Here is a 16,841-nt window from a genome sequence, read left to right on the forward strand (position 1 = left end):
ATACCGCTTCTCCCCTCAAATTAGCCCAGCGTTTCATCTATTGCGCTTCACTAACAATTTCGTGACTCACTTCATCTGTAGTAAGCAGTATTCACACAGTACCTGAATCCAAAATATCTGAACTAGCGAGGAGAAGAAATAAATTGGTCCTTAGCATAGAAGAATGTAGACTGATGTCCAAAGGTTAAGGACGACAGTAAGTTTCGCATGATGTCTCGCAACCAAGTAGCATGGCTCAACAAAACTCGGATCGTACATAAATGAGCTGCTACAATGTAGTACAACAGATAAGCGAAAGAAATACGCAATGAGACCAAAAGAAACAACGCTTTTGTTCAAGGACAATAATGACGCTGAAGTCAGTACGATTTATGAGATTTACGATTGTACACAGCACATTAAAAATAGTGGAACGTGGAGAGGCATCATCACGGACGGAGCGCATGTTCTGCAGCGTGATGTCACACTGACCACAAGCTTCCTAAGGAGTTCTTGTGGTAGGGCGTTCCGTTCCTACACCTGCGGGGTTCATAACTGCTGGTTGGCCGTTGGTGCACGTGGTCGTGCCGCAGTACGTCCCCCCAATGCATCCCTCTCGTGCTCGATGGCATTTAAATCTGGGGAACGGGAAGGTCAATCCATTCGCCGAATGTCTTCTCGCTCTAAGAGCTCCCCATGTGCATTGTTCGATGCAGTTGCGCATTTTCCTCCATAACAATCAACTCGGGGCCGAATGCACCCCTGGAAAGATATACATCGGGAAGGAGTGTGGCAATTAACTTTGACCGGTGGGTGTATCATTTGGAGGTCAGTACGCCCATGGAACATTATGCCCCCCACACCGAGGCACCAGGACCGTCACAACCATTCTCTACGACAATATTACACCCCGTGTTTGGCGTGAGCCCTCTTTACCTGCTGTACCTGTCGACTATCTCCTCTGGGCTGGTGTGTAGGTGGCTCTAAACTCTCCCCATAAACGAGAAAAATTATGAGAGAAAAATCAAACTCCTGTGCTAAGTTCGTCTCACTTTGTACTCCTTATTATTTGTCAATGATTCTTCCCCGTGTGAAGTCATCCAAATGTTGCCTCCGCGCCATGTTGTAATGAAGAAGACCAGCACAGTGCATTGTAACTGTTCGCTGATCGACACACACTGTCCTTTCCCACTCCTAGAACTGCTTCGCGCTGTGGGGGCAGCCCCACTCGGCACTGTAGTCGCGCCGACCTTAGCTCGTGTCACTTCCAGCGTTCTGTGCACGATTGGGAGCCTCTGCCAACATGCTCCCTGACTTACATTCACCTCCACCGAGTAGATAATGCCTTACCTTACCTTATCCGTATTTTCCTTACTTTATAGACAGCAGTGTAAATAGTAGTGACAAAGAGAGTTCCATCTTCCCTAAATTGTCTTCTACAAGATGGTCATGTGACGGAAACAGTTTACGACAGTTAAAGTTAACAATGCAAAAAATTTTAGGCGGAGTACAATGGCATTTTTAAATGCATTCTGATACTATATACGATACAGAGCTTCAACTAGGAGTCAACTGTCTTTTTGCAGAGCAGCGAGCATAGCTGCGTACGCTTAGTCGCGTTTTCGCTAGTACCGACAATTCTCTATTGGGAGACGGTGACAAAATATTACACCGGGTCTTGTTTTCCTGTACGTGCTATTACCATTCCGTTAAGGCCACCAAACGCAGCTGCAAACTGTCTCAACAAATTATCGACAAAGTTATCTTTAACCTTCAAAATATCTGTCCGAGAAGCCTACACAGGAGAGGAAGGAAACAGCCTACTGCGACCACTGTGCTAGCAAAGTGAGTGCAGGTCCTACCGCCGACCGTGCGCGTGGGGTTCGTCTCGAGGGCACAGTACTCCGTTCCGTCATTCCTTTTTGCGTTGCAGTTAGAGGCAAGACACTGGTCTCACATTCGCGAGAACACACGTCCCACCATTGTCATTTAGGATTTCCGTATTCAGCCTTGAAAGCTAAGTAGGAGTGACGTATGGTTCCTTTCCAAGGTCGAGCTGGTCTTGCTTCCATAATCACCTCGCGATGCTGGTACTCTATATTTAATAATGAAATACAATGTGGAAACGTACGTCACGCAATTCTATGACATCTCCGATTGCCAAAACTACTAGATATTTCATTAGACTGTAACCTCCTTATCTCCTGCTAGGATAACAACTGCGCTGAAATGTCATATATCTACACAATACTCTTGCCAAGTAAATGGAGAAAAGCGGAGCGTAAATTGAAAATTGTGTGATAACGCCCAACAAACCAAATCTAGGACAGGTGTTCACCCATAGTAGCAGCCACGGGACCAGCAAAACATTGCTGACGTACGGTGACCATCTTTCGTCGGGAAGTACACTGCACTGAGGTGGCGTAAGTCGTGGGATATCGTTATGCCCATATAGGGATGGCGAGAGTACTGCGTGCACACAGTGTAAGCGCCAAGTGCATCGGCGAAGCTGTCATGTTTACTCTGGTGATTCATGTGGAAAGGTTTCCAACGTCATTACGGCCGCATGATGGGGTTCACGGACTTTGATCGCGGAGTGGTAGTGGGAGCTAGACGCGTGCGACATTCCGTTTCGGAAATCGCCAGGTCACTGAATGTTCCGAGATCCATAGTGTCAAGAGTGTGCTGAGAATAACGAATTTCAGGTATTACTCCTACCACGGACAACGCTGAGGCCGACGGCCCTCCGTTAACGACCGATCTCAGCAGAATTTGCGTAGAGTTGTCAGTGCTAATATACAAGCAAGATTGCGTGAAGTAATCGCAAAGATCGATGTGGGACGAACGACGGAAGTATTGGTTAGGACAGTGCGGCAGAATCTGGCGTTAGTGACGGCAGCAGACGACTGACGGGTGTGCCCCTGCTAACAGCAGGACATCGCCCGCAGCGCCTTCCTGCATTCGTGGCCTCGGGTCCCGCACGACTAGACAACCGTGGTCTGGTCACCTGAGTCCCGATCTACGGATCGAATGTGGTGCAGACCACAAGAAGCCACTGAGCTAAGTCGTCAACGAGGCACTGTAACAGCTGGTGGTGGCTCCATAATGGTGAAGGCTGTGTTTACATGGAATGGACTGGGTCCTCTGGTCCAGCTGAATCGATCACTGACTGGAAATGGTTATGCTCGGTTACTTGGAGGCCATATGCTACCAGTCAACGATGGAATTTTTAAGAATGACAATGCGCCATGTCACCGAGCCACAGTTGCTCGCGATTGCTTGACTAAAATATGGACATTTCGAACGAATGATTTGGCCACCGAAATCGCCCGACATGGATCCGATCGAACATTTATGGGACATAATCGGGAAGTCAGAAACCCTGCACCGCAACACTTCCGCAATTACGGACGGGTAGAGAAGCAGCGCGGCTCAGTAGGGGACTCGCAGCGACTCACTGAGCCCACGCCACGTCGGCGGGTAAAAGTAGGTCCGGCGTGATATTAGGCGGCATCCCGTGACCTTGGCACCTCAGTGTACGCCTAACTTCTATACGGAGAGCGTACGATCTGAATCTCACGGAGACCACCGAAACTAGAAGAAAAGCTTGGGATAATCTAGTGAATAGTCTTTGTCACGATAGTACCTAAGTCTATTGTGTTTCACAATACTTGAAAATGAACATAGCTGGCTGGGAATGAGTCGGAAATGAATGAACGGCGTAAGACGAATAATCCACATACGTTGTGACTGGTTGCTGCGTGTAATTATAACCTTGGTCGTAGCACATTGACGAGAGACTAGTACCGCCAGTACGCTAAATGATTATTGGTTTGGGTACCTCAAAGTGATTGCTCATATCTAGCTCACAGGTTATTTCCTCAGTTCCTGCCAACTTTTCGTGCAGAAGAATGTACAGGGTGTGGATAAAATGTGTAAACACTGCGAGAAATCCGTGCTAGACCAAAAATACAAATGCTGATCAAGTCTGCATGTTATGCTGTTATACTTGACCACGGACGGCGTCTGCGGAACTTCTTCAATACGTTGTTGGTGGCAGTCGTGGTCCGAACACTGTTTTCTTAGTTGTGAGAGCGTCGTGTTGGTGCTACCGTGACCCCTCGTAGCCTATGTGTTTGGTGTTCCAAGAGACGCCGTGCCCTAGAAGTATTCTGCATACTGGGTAAGCGGAGAAACATTATCCGATAAGTCACTACGCGGGCGATAGTGTATACTAAGCGGTTTTGAGATGGTCATTGTAGACGACTGTAACGAAGAATAGGAGGACAACTGCTATAGAACTGAATGTCGCGCACGCGGACCCTATGAGCACCAAAACAACACGAAAGGAACACCATAAGCAGGAAACTGCAGAGCGAGGTGGGATTGCAAAAGCAGTCATCAGTAGTGCGAATGCAGGAAACGGGTAAACGTGGTGCCGAAATCGTGAAACTTGGTCCATGGAGCCACAGGAGAAACACATTTGGTCGGTTACATGTTGTTTCACACTCTTTCCAACTTCTGGCCGAGTTTACGTCCCAAGACTGAAAAATGGCGGCGGTTGGATAATAGTTTGGGCAGCCATATCTTGGTATGCCGTAGGCTCGCATTACTGACAAGGATTATGTGGCCAATTTGGCCTATCAGAGCCATCCCCCCTGTTCGCAAGGCGTGCTCTGTGGAAGGCACGAAGAGTGACGGTCACATCGTCCTTGTGCACCACATCTCACTATCACTGAGCCTAAGTGGTCTGCTTTGGAGAGAAGGACGCGTCATAGCTATGCACCTCCACAGTCCTTGCTTGTTCTTGCAACGACTACCTTGCAGACAGAATGATAAGATTCAGTTCAAAACCGTACAGGACCTATATTTATCAACTCTGTCGTTTCGTACACCGTATTAGCTATGGCAACGTGCTTTGTTTTTGGTGTTTCCATATCTTTGTGCAACTGCTGTAGCATGAGCAACAGCATTGGAGATAATATCTGCCTCCCACTACTAGAATTCGTACTGAATAGACGGAAACCTCTCTCCGTCTACTTAAAACGGAGTGAAGGAATAGACAGAGACGCAGAAAGAAGCAGGTGCAGAGAGTCACGAGATGGAGTTCACACACGTGTCGGGTGCCTTTGGAATAAATTTACATACATGAAGCGAAGTGTAATTGAGTGCACACGCTTCTTGTGTTTTTGCTCTGTTCTTTCATTTCGTAGGTACCGCACAGGAGTCAGGTATCGGAACGAAGTTTGTCGGCCTGCAAGTCTGAAGAGCCTTTGTTTGTGAGCGCAGAAGGGTCAGAGGCAGAAGAACGGCTCACGAGGCGCGTGGGAGGGAAAGACAGGGCAGTGAGCTGCCAGCAGAGGTGGCAGGATGGGGGAGGGGGAAGGGGAAGCAATTCGCCCGGCGCCCATTGTCTGCCGACAAAGGCCAGCCTGCCTGCGCTTCCCTCTCTGCCGCTCGCACTTGCCCCTCGCAGCCTTCGCAGCCAAATGCACACCACTGTATTGCCTGTTGCATAGCGCGCCTTCAGCAGGCGCTTCTAGCCACTGTATCACTTTGTATCGTGTGACTGTGGGCTCTACCCTGCAAGTTTTTGCGTCATCCAGACCAGTCTTCCCGTGCGTTATGTAAGGATACAGTGACCACGTTCTACAACGGTTACTCTGCTTTTTGGTCTCTATTATTCAATAAGATGATCAGACGGCATATTCGATAAAAGGAGATTTTTAATTTTGTTTATCCAGGATCAGCTACTCAGATACCTCTGCACACATACATACTCACCTACATACATAGCTCTATATACATACTCCAGAACCCACCGTACGTTGCACCGCGGAGAGTATCTTGCACCACTAGTAGTCTTTTGCTTTCTTGTTGCATTGGCAAACACAGTGACGGAAACTGACTGTCTACGTCCGTCTGTCCGGGCCATGATTTCTCGTATCTTATCACTTTAGTCCTTACGCAAAATGTACGTTGGAGGTAGTACAATCGTTCTACAATCACTTTCAAATGCTGCACCTCTAAATGTTCCCGACACTGTTCCGCGAAAAGCACGTAGTCTTCCCTTCACGGATCCCCACCTCCGTAATACTGGCGTGTTGGTCGAACCTACTGGAAGGCAATCTAGCAGCACGCTTCTGACCTACTTCGAAGCCTTCCTTTAACCCGACCTGGTTGGGATTACTAACACTCGAACACTACTCAACAATGGATCACACTAATGTTCCGTACGCGGTCTCCTTCACAGCTGAACCACACTTCCCTAAACATTCTCTCAATAAACCGAAGTCTTCAATTAGCCTTTTTGACGACCGTACTTAAATGTTTGTTTCATTTTATGGTGCTTTGTAACGTTACGCCTGGATATTTAATGGGCGTGACTGTGTGATGCAGTGCACTGCAGTGTTTCTCGTACTCATCCGCATTAACTTATATTCTTCTACATTTAAAGCACGCTGCCATTAATCACACCATGTACAAACAGTGCCTGAATCACCTCGCATCGCCCAACAATCACACAACGACGACACGTTTCCATACGCCGCAGCATCATCAAAAACAGCTGCAGATTGCTGTTCATCCAGTCCATCACACCATTTATGAGCACAGAATATAAGAGCGGTCCTACAACAGTTCCCCAAGGCACTCCTGACGATACTCTTCTATATGAAGAACACTTACCGTCGTACTGGGTTCTACTTCGTAAGACATCTTCGCGCCATTCACATATCTGGGAACGTAATGTGTATCCTAGGACCTTCGTTAACAGTCCTCAGTGGCGCTTTCGTGAGTGCAAGTGAAACTCTGTGGGGAGAGCAATATCAAGAAAAGTGATCACAACCGCTTCGTTCTTCAGATATGCATATCACAGTTAAACAGAAATTATCATTCAAATCATATCCTGCAGTAATCGAAACACAAAAGTTTGACGATTTATCAGTAGGTAATACGCTTCATTCTGACCGTGTATGCAGAAATATCGTTATATTTGTAGGAGAATAAATGTAAAAATCTTGCTTACTTCCTTATAGAAACGGGTTCAAACTTTATCATGATGGACGAAAGTACAATAATTTCCAATAAAACCTGCTTAATAATATACACACGTTTGTCCTTTGAGGGATTTCCCTGCGAACAGATCACTGTAGGCCACATGTTACTTGACTGTGTTTTATTTTCAAACTACAGGGCAGTGGCAGATTTATCGGCAGATCTGCCTTCTATTTTAAGTCGCTTTGGAACGAATGTGGTTAGAGTTTTAGGGTTCCGTGATCTGTCCAACTTGTTTCCAAATCATTTAGGGACTTGTTCCTAATTTGGTAAGTGGATGACTGACTCACCCATGTTTTCTGTGAGTCGTCAGCTGGTCACATATCCTGTCCCAGTGCTTAAATTCTTCTGTCGTTTTGCTTCTGTTTTTAACCCGTGAGTAGCACTTTTCACTATTTCTCCTTAGTTTTAGCGTGTGAGATAAGAGTGATTGCGTGTGTCCACGCGAGCGAATGAGTGTAAGAACGCTTTTAGACCTTCTACCCACATTTGTTTCTTTTAATATTTGTGAGGGCGTTGATAACCTCTTGCCGTTGAGGGCCCGTACACCCGCCAAAAACAACAACATCAAGGGCTGCTTGAAATTATTTTATCGATATCGTTGAAATAGAAAGTGGAACAGGAGAACGTATTTTCAGTGCACTGATAGCAGCTCTTGAAGAGTATGACAAATATTATGTATTAAAAAACCATTTTGTAGCAACCGATTTAACTGTCGTACACTGTATGAATCACAAAATGGAAGTAGCTGTCCATGATGCTATGAATGATGTAGCAGATGCATGCCATATACAGCTTTTTTCATTTAGATTCCTTGTATACTGTGTTTCCTCGAAATCGCAAAAACAAGAGACTACTATAGGGCGTTCCACAAGAATTATCCTTACAGCTATTCCTCATATGCTTTTGGTTGCTCCCTCATTGCTATTCGAGCCCTTCTTGAAAGTCACAATTCTCTTGTCAGTCTTTTTTAAAAACTGAGTCATAATGGTTCCCGATCAACTGAAGGGATATAAATCTGAAGGTTCGCTAAAAAGTTGCACAAAGTGAGTGCTTATAATGGATTAGTTATCTTTTGTGAAGTCCTAGAAGTTCTGCTACTTGATGCAAAACACAAATTCACGGGGTTGTAAAAACTCTTGGAACATTGAAAACAAATGACTCCGAAAGAGCATAGCAGCACAAGATTAGCAGGAAAAGCGCACATTCAAAAGAGTCTTAATTAAACAACCATATTGTCATCAATGAAACAAATTTCAGACATTTAGAAATAACTTTTTTCAGTCTTTGGTAGACAGTATAAAAAACAGCTTTGAAGACTTTGATTTCTTTTTGGAGGCAGGCATATTAAATTTAAAAACATGGCCTTCAGACGATTATGAACGTCTGTTTTATGGCGACATGACAATTCCTCGTTTGTATGAGAAGGTGGAGTTTAAATTAAGTGAAAGCATGTGTGCGTCAGTAGCTAAGACTTTTCGAATCTTTATAGGAAATCTTCAACTTCTATGAAGGCTACATCTAAATGTGAACGCCTGTTTAGTGCGATGAATCTAACACTAACCGCTCAGACTCTATCATTTACAAATTCCAGCACTTTCAAATCTAATTTTCATTTCAGTAAATCAACCTCCACTGCATTGTTTCGATGCAGAAAAATTTGTAGAAGGTATATCAAGTCTCAGTGCCATAGCGCCCTTGATAAAGCACTTGGGAAACCATCAAATCTCCAGGAGCAGTCTCATTCATCTCGTCTGTTCAACTAAACTCTGTAAGTGTGTATCCAACATAGATGTTGTGCAAAGAGTATCGTTATAAAACAAAATAAATAATGAAAGGTAACTTAACCTTTCATAATCAATAGTAATACCCGTTTCGTGCTTTGCAATTTCAAGAATAATCATTGAAATGCTTTATTCGGAGACGCGAAACAGGCAGGTCAGACAAGTAAATGAATCGCCAGGAGTCTTATTGTCAGCCGTATCTCTACAGAAATTGCATTTCGCGTGACAGTATCTTGTCTAGAGATTCGTGTTTCCGTTTCATAACCAAAAAATCTTGTGTAATTTTCAAATAGAGACACACGATGTCATTCTGCATACCACGCAGTAAGGAACTCCTGTTGCTTGGATACTGTGTTGCCAGCAGTCAGTCGCTTCTGTGACTGGTTCGTCTGTCGCCTTTTGTGTTACAGTAAGTCCAGCTCAAACTGCCGAGAAAAGAAACGGATCCGCAGCAGACGGTGCAGCAGCGAGGCAACATGTGAACTCGAGCGTGCGCATACTTAAGTGGTTCTTTACAATAAATTTTTATGCATGCGATTTCGTTCCCGTGCATCTGCAATTATGCACGAGGAAAGAGACATCGTCTGGACATGTCTTTACTCCTTCACGCCGAACGGGCTGAATGATTTGGATGAAATTTGGAATGGAGATATGTCATATCCTAGGTTAACACACAGGCTATGCATTTTTAATTTATGTGGTGTATACCGTTACATATATATGTGATATATAAAGTGCCACATATCTCGAAAAGTTATTAACTGATTTACTTCAAATTTTTACACGATACTCTAATAAACATTTGGAGGGTCAAAGGCTATATGTTTTTGCAAAAATGTATGAGGAGAAGATTGCAGAGAGAGTAGAGAGGAGGTGTGCACAAACAGACGGGGAGGCGTTGGATATCGACAAAGGCGTGGGCTATACATTTTTATACAAAATAATAATAATAATTTTATTAGAGGCAACTTTTGAAATGGCGTAGACGTGTGGATAGTGAGTTTCAGCACTAACATTAATTGATAAATAACTGTTTAACCATGGGTAACATCGCGGGGCAGCGCTAGTGATCGACTATACTAATCTATTAAGACATCGCCCCCTCCTCCCCCCCTCTTCCACTCCACCGGGTAAAAGCACCACGGTAGGAAAGGCCTGTGGCGGAAGGTAGATTTTGCTGTTCCAGTTCTGCGGTGGGAACGCCGTCGTTGTGAGTAGTTCTAGTGTCTCGAGTTGCAGCCGTGACGGAGGTGGCAGCGGCGGGCGTGAGCTCGACACATGCTGGGTCGAGGGCTCTTGCAGTTCTTCTCTTGTATTACGATATAGCCATTACAAACTCGTTATAGTAATTTTCATTTTAAAAGTTACGCTGTGATTCAATCGCATAACATCTTATCCTTTCCATTTCACAATTTCGCGAAACTAAAGAATAATGCTTTCTTATTGCTGCTTACGAGCTTAACATGCAGTTTCGCTGTATAACGCACTACTGAAGCATGCGTTAGCCGTGCGTGGCTCGTGTTCGTGCCATATCTCATCTGACATCCTCTTTTTACTGTCGTACTACCTCGTTATGTTAATTTCAATTAGTGGCGTCACTGAGTTGCTCCTTGTATGCCCGTGAGCGGCAGCAGCGGCGCTTAACGATATAAGCCCAGGAGTATTATCTTTGCTGACTGCTATTACTTCCCAGTTGTCGTGTCTTCGGAGTTACTTCGGATCTGACAGTGAGTTGGAAGGTGCTAGCAGTGCAGTTCGGACCTGGTAGTGTTTGACTTAGGACGCGAAAGAAGTTTAGTCGGGGCGCGGCTGCAGTGAGGTCCGGATAGCCATGACTCGCCCGACGGTTGCCGATACATAACACTTGAGTGCAGACCACCTTGACTGGTCCTCGGTCGGTCGTCTTGTCGGACGACGTGTATGTTGGCCGGCGATCGCTTATGGGTTGCCTGCGTGTGCCGACTCGTGATACGTCCTTGTTATTGCACAGTCGCTGCCATTAGTATTGTCTAGTCCTTCGTGCAAGTGTTCGTGAAACTGTGTGTAGCTTGTGATGTCGACTGCTCAGTTATTTTGGTGCTGTCTCCGTGCTGATGTGCGGCAGGCGGTCGGTTGGCGTGGAGCAGCCAGGAAATCTGCGCGGGGCTTAGTTTGGCCGGGCCCACTGGTGGTCTCTGCACAGTGTCGGATGTGTGGGGCTGTTCCCATTGCTACGAGGTCCGTGGCTCTCCGACCCTGGACACGAAAGTAGAGTTTGGATTTAATTTACCAGCAAGTCAAGACTATATACGTTGTGCCGTCTGGTTCTCGTTGTTAGCTGTTGGGACATTCACGCGAGCATTAATGTGTGTGTTCGAGTTGGTGAAGGTTTAGCCACCGTATTTGGTTATTAGCAATCGAAGTGCACCAGGGGAATTTTTACCTTGTGGCCGTTAACGTTCCGGTTACCTGCCCTGGCCATTGACATAAACTCAGGCAGTGTCGTTTCTTCACCGCGTTGTCGCTGTCCAGCACGGTGTCTAGTTTGGCAGCTTACTGTACGCTTGGTTGTGGGCATCCATGCCTTTTACGTTTTGCATTGAACTCTCGGTTGTGTGCTGGTAGAGTGGGTCGGTGGGTCCGTTGACTGTCTGTTGGTTGGGTTGTCGCCGGCTCGAGAATGGTTGGGCCGACTGCCTGTCTCACCTAAGTGATCGTTAGCATTTCAAGTGCTGGCCGACCACCGAAACTTCTGAGACCCGTTATCTGCACTGCCTTTCCTTATTTTCTGTTGTGTGTATATGTATGGCTCATAGCCGATGGTTTTGAATTAAAGTTGAATTGTTTTTAGTTGTATTTTGAGTCATGGGCCTTGAGCCGCTTTAAAATTAAAGTTCCTTGCTTGTCAAGTAGTAGATTCTTTAGGGCCTTCAGCCTAATTTAAGATAAGCCGTTGTTGTTTAAATTTATTTTACCTTGAGTTTTAAGTCATGGGGCCTTCAGCCGTTTTTAAATTAAGGATCTCTGTCTTTCGAGCATCAGACTGTTCGGGACCTTCCGCCTAATTGAAGATTTGGCCTTCTGCCTTGTGTTTTTTTTAATTTAATTTACCTTGAGTCTCAAATCATGGGCCTTCAGCCGTCTTTAAATTAAGGTTGTTGCTTTCCAAGTCTAAGATTTTGGGTTGGCTCTGAGCACTATGGGACTCAACTTCTGAGGTCATTAGTACCCTATAACTTAGAACTAGTTAAACCTAACTAGCCTAAGGACATCACACACATCCGTGCCCGAGGCAGGATTCGAACCTGCGACCGTAGCCATCTTGCGGTTCCAGACTGCAGCGCCTAGAACCGCACGGCCACTTCGGCCGGCTAAGATTTTGGGCCTTCAGCCAAATTGTAGAACTTACTTAACGTGAGGCCTTCTGCCCTCTAAATATTCTCTTTGGCGTCTGAATTTTGAGTTAATGGCTTTTAGCCCTTTTTATTTCTTTTTTAAATTATGTGGTCGTGCCCTTAAGGCATAAGATAGTGTGGCGTATTCAGCGGATAACTAAGTTCAAGAATTTGTACTATAATGTTTGGTCAAATAAATAAAGTTATTTGTCTTCGAGTGTAAATGAGAGCCGTTCATTTTGGCCCCTATCCACAATTCCAACTATCTGTCCTGTCCCGCGGGTTTAGGAGGGCGTTTCAGAGCGTTAATGCCATAAATTTTAAGTGTCCAATAAATTTCGTACAGCTATAGCAATCTGTCCAAAGAACCCACCACCTAACCCCTTAAAACTAAATATCATGAAACTGTGTCTTTGACTACATGTGTAACTTTGTACAGGAGTTATGACCTGGCATACCTGGAGCAGCTAGGTCTCCGGCACTCAGAATGTGTGCTGAGTCCTTTACAAAACCGAAATGTAACTGCTCGTTATAACTATAAACTAAAAGGGGAAGTCAAATGAGAACGAGACATATGGAAAAAAATGAGTGAAGTGTTTACTACTTCAAACGTAGTCGCCGCAGCTGTTAACACGTTTATCCCGCTGTAGGACAACACTGTCAGTGCGTTGATGGAGAAACGTTTGCGGCTGCGTACGGAACCACGACTGTGTGTACCCAGGCTTCGGCCCGAGCAAGCCGACGCCCACGGACGCCTTCTTCAGGGCTCCAAAAATATGAAAATCCCATGGGGAGAGACCAGAGCTGTACGGAGGATGTGTAACGGCTTCCAAGCGAAACTTGTGCAGCACAGTCGAAACAACCTGGGAAAGTTATCGGCCGGCATTGTCCAGCAACAGATGACGCAGTCCGTCAGTATTCCTGGACGTTTGGAACTAATGATGCGCTTTAATTTTTGCGCTATGTCCACGCACGTCTGCACTTTAACTGTGGCGCGGTACTCCAGAAAGTCCACGAACAGCGGTGCCTCGCACTCAAAGAAAAAGGTCATGATGATTTTCCCCGAGGAGGCGTGTCTGCTGTTTCGATTATGCTGTAGAATTTTCACTCAGAAGCCCTTACTCATCACCCTTACAGTCCCGTTCTCTCCCCAATGCAATTTCATATTTTTGAAGCTGTCAAGAAAGACATTTGTGCCCGTCGATTTGCTGAGGACGATGAGGTGGAAGCTCGGGTGTAACCGTGGTGCGGTAGACAGTTGCAAAACATTTTTCCACGAAGGACTGTGGTATAAACGTGAACCGTTTGTTCCCTACTGGAGCTTCCCGGGGGACCGCGGCATCGGAGCCCCACTCAATCCCAGTAGTGCTTCTTTCGTCGCTGATTCTCTGTAGACTCTCGACTGCTCTCATCAATCCTTTTGTGCCATTTCCGTGTCTTAGCAGCTCGTGTAATTCTTAATGGACTGCTCTCTCTGCTACTGACTGGACTTCCTTGCTCGAGACCTCTTGTAGTCAGACTGTTTACGGTAGAACATTATTGTCTTACATTCAAGTTACTTTACAACTATATTATCACGTTCAAGTAACGCTCTTAGGGGAAAAGTAAACGCGCAGGTCGAAATACATTACGAAACAGATGTATAAAGACCGTAGAGGGAGACTAAGAGATGAATGCAGTAAGCAGATTCAGAAGGACGTCGGTTGCAGCAGTTACTCGGAGATGAAGAAGCTCGTACAGCATAGAGTAGCACGGAGAGTTGCATCAAAGCAGTCTTTGGACTGGAGACCACAACAACAACAGCTGCAAATTGCCTGAAACGAGAGCTCTGAAACGTGCTGAATAGCCGATTTTAAAACAGAAATGTCATATTTCTTCACCGTTTTATGAATGTTTCTTGAAGCAAATTCTGAACAGTTCACGCTCAATTTCATGCAAGTAAATTTAAGCAGGTAGTTGCGACGGTGTAACGTCTGCTTTCTCTTGGCAATTGCGAAATAGGGTGAAACACATATCCCATCTGAATGAAATGTATATTTATTGTTGCTGGTGTAGTTAGCCTGCAGACACGTCGCTAGTTCTGGTGCTCCCCAGCTCAGTGACCGCCACTGTGTACCACGCCTGCCAACACACTGCGCATGGCGGAGAGCGCACTGTGACTCGCCGATGTCTGCTAAAGTCACTGACGAAATCAAACTACAGAAAATCTACAGCGGGAACGTTCTTTGCTTCCCCTTTCGTACCTGTCTCTGTCTTAGGTGCCTCATCTCTCTCTCTCTCTCTAACACACACACACACACACACACACACACACACACACATACGCACACAAATATGATCATCGACTTCAGCAACGCCCGCCTTTCGACATGCTCTGATTTTTCCAGTCTTTCTCACGGTTTCTATTTTTCCGCCCAATGAATCTATACCGGCCCTGCGCGTTTTCCAGCGCCTTCCGGCAGTCCTCCGCTGCCACCTGGACCTTTCCTCGCGTCCTGGAATCCAGGACTTGCTGAGTAGCCTCTAGGTCCTTCGCAAGGCTCTGTACCCCATCTCCGTCAGACGTCTGGATGTCGATAACGCGAATTTCTTTCGCTTTTCGTCACGGGCTGAATTCTCAACATAACTATGAAGCGCTTCGTGCACTGTTACTTAATAAAAGGACGTGGCGCGTATAAAGCATTTGTAAAGTACGTAAGTATTTTTACAGTCAGCGGCTTGTGTGTCTCTATAGGTTGTCGGAGACAAGCTGCACTAGGAAAAGCATCCTACGCTACTTTTTCAATCTGCAAAGAAAGAATTCTTTGATGAGCAAATGGACAATGGAAAACACAAATTTCGGTCGTGCTGACATCTGTATTACACGAATGGAGGAGTTCACAATTAAGGATTGTTACACCATCTATTATACGTTTAATCGATAAGTTTTCCAACGTGTGCTAACACCGAAATTAGATTCGTCCTTCGTTGACAAACACGGAGTCAGCTATCTGTGCCGTGACGAACTTTGCCCTCTCGTAGTTATTTCTGTGTTTGGAGGTCACACGACAGCTGTCAGATTAATTGATTTACAGAGAAATCAATTATATACACGAAGAGAGCCGCCAAGGCGATAAGATGCAGTGCTTAACAGCACCAGCGGCAGAGCTTTGAACCAGTAAGACGAAAGACGTTTCGTGGTTTCTTAAATTGCTTTATCGTTCTCCCAGAAGAAACGCTGCTCTTATCTGATGTAGGAGGATCATCGTGACTACTTTCACACACTCAGTATTCATCCGAGTTAATCGTATGCTGTGCTGCAGACCCGTATTGCGGAATGGTCTTGCTGAAACCAAAAATAATGTTTCATCGAGTGACTACATCTTCAGCAATTTCCAGTTGCTAAATATACAGACAATCGTTTATCAGCCAACAGTCGCGTTGCTAATTATCGCCGGAATTACTGGTCCTCTTATGACGAGAGCAAGTGTCGCACAGTGGACAGTAGGCCACGATTTCCCCCCAGTCAGTCGGATCGCCGAAGCTAAATGCCGGAAACAGTCTTCCATAGGTGTCCGGACATTTGCCACGCCGGACATTTGCCACGATTTTACCTGTTCCGAAGGGTTGGGTCCCTTGCCTTCGCGTCCTCCTCCTCCTCCTCCTCCTCACCCGCCGCCCAACCCCTGAAATTCCCGTCGACGGTCCCCGAACCCGCACACTGGTCGCAACAAAAGTCCTTACACTCAGTTTGCTTTCGAAGTTCGTAACGTGACCATCAGTATGGAAGTTATTACAACGAACAAGGGCACGCCTCTTGTGCATTAGAAAGGTTACGCGTATCTTAAACACAGGGAATCTAAAGAAGGTGTTGTTAAGTGGATGTGCTTACGCCGAAAAGCGGATCATTGCAAGGGAAAGCTGGAAAGCTGCTTTCGAAGAACGGAGAAGTGTTGAACGTATCAGAACATCTCTGTGGACCACCTGACGATGTGGCTCTGGAAGTGAGAAAGCAAGTGGAAAGGGCGAAGAGAAGGTCTCGAGAAGAAACTACACAGTTAACGGAGATATTCGCGGATGAAATGGGAAATCTTCATAATAAAGGTTATGACTTTGTTACAGTGATGCCTAGTTCAGAATCTATGAAAAGAACCATGCGTCGTCGACGGAGTCAAGCGCGGGGGAACCAACAAGAGCCTGCGAACTCTTATGAAATTGATCTTCATGAAGATCTATTAAAAATGGAAGATGGCACCAGTTTTCTTCTAGAAGACGATAGATTAGAGGAGAGAATAATGATTTTTAGTGGAAGTAAGGGGAAAGAAAGTTTAAAAACATGTTCCCATTTTTTCTGGATGCAACTTTTAAGAGCTGCAGCAAGCAGTTCGCACAAATCTACACCATACACGTAGACTTAGGACGCCCGATTGAAGAAACAAACATTCTTCCTATTGTATTTGCACTGCTCCCAAATAAGAAGAAAGTCACATACGTTCGTCTGTTTAGTGTGATAAAACAGGCAGTCCCTGAGTGGTGTCCTAAAGATTCACTGTCGATTTTGAGGCAGCTGCGATATCGGCCATTCGTCAAGTTTTTCCCACAATTGAAATAAATGGATGCTATTTCCACATGAAGAAGAGTTTTTGGAGGAGAATTCAAGTTCTCGGTC

This window comes from Schistocerca piceifrons, chromosome 4, assembly GCF_021461385.2.
Source record: "Schistocerca piceifrons isolate TAMUIC-IGC-003096 chromosome 4, iqSchPice1.1, whole genome shotgun sequence".
In the NCBI taxonomy this organism is placed as follows: Eukaryota; Metazoa; Arthropoda; class Insecta; order Orthoptera; family Acrididae; genus Schistocerca; species Schistocerca piceifrons.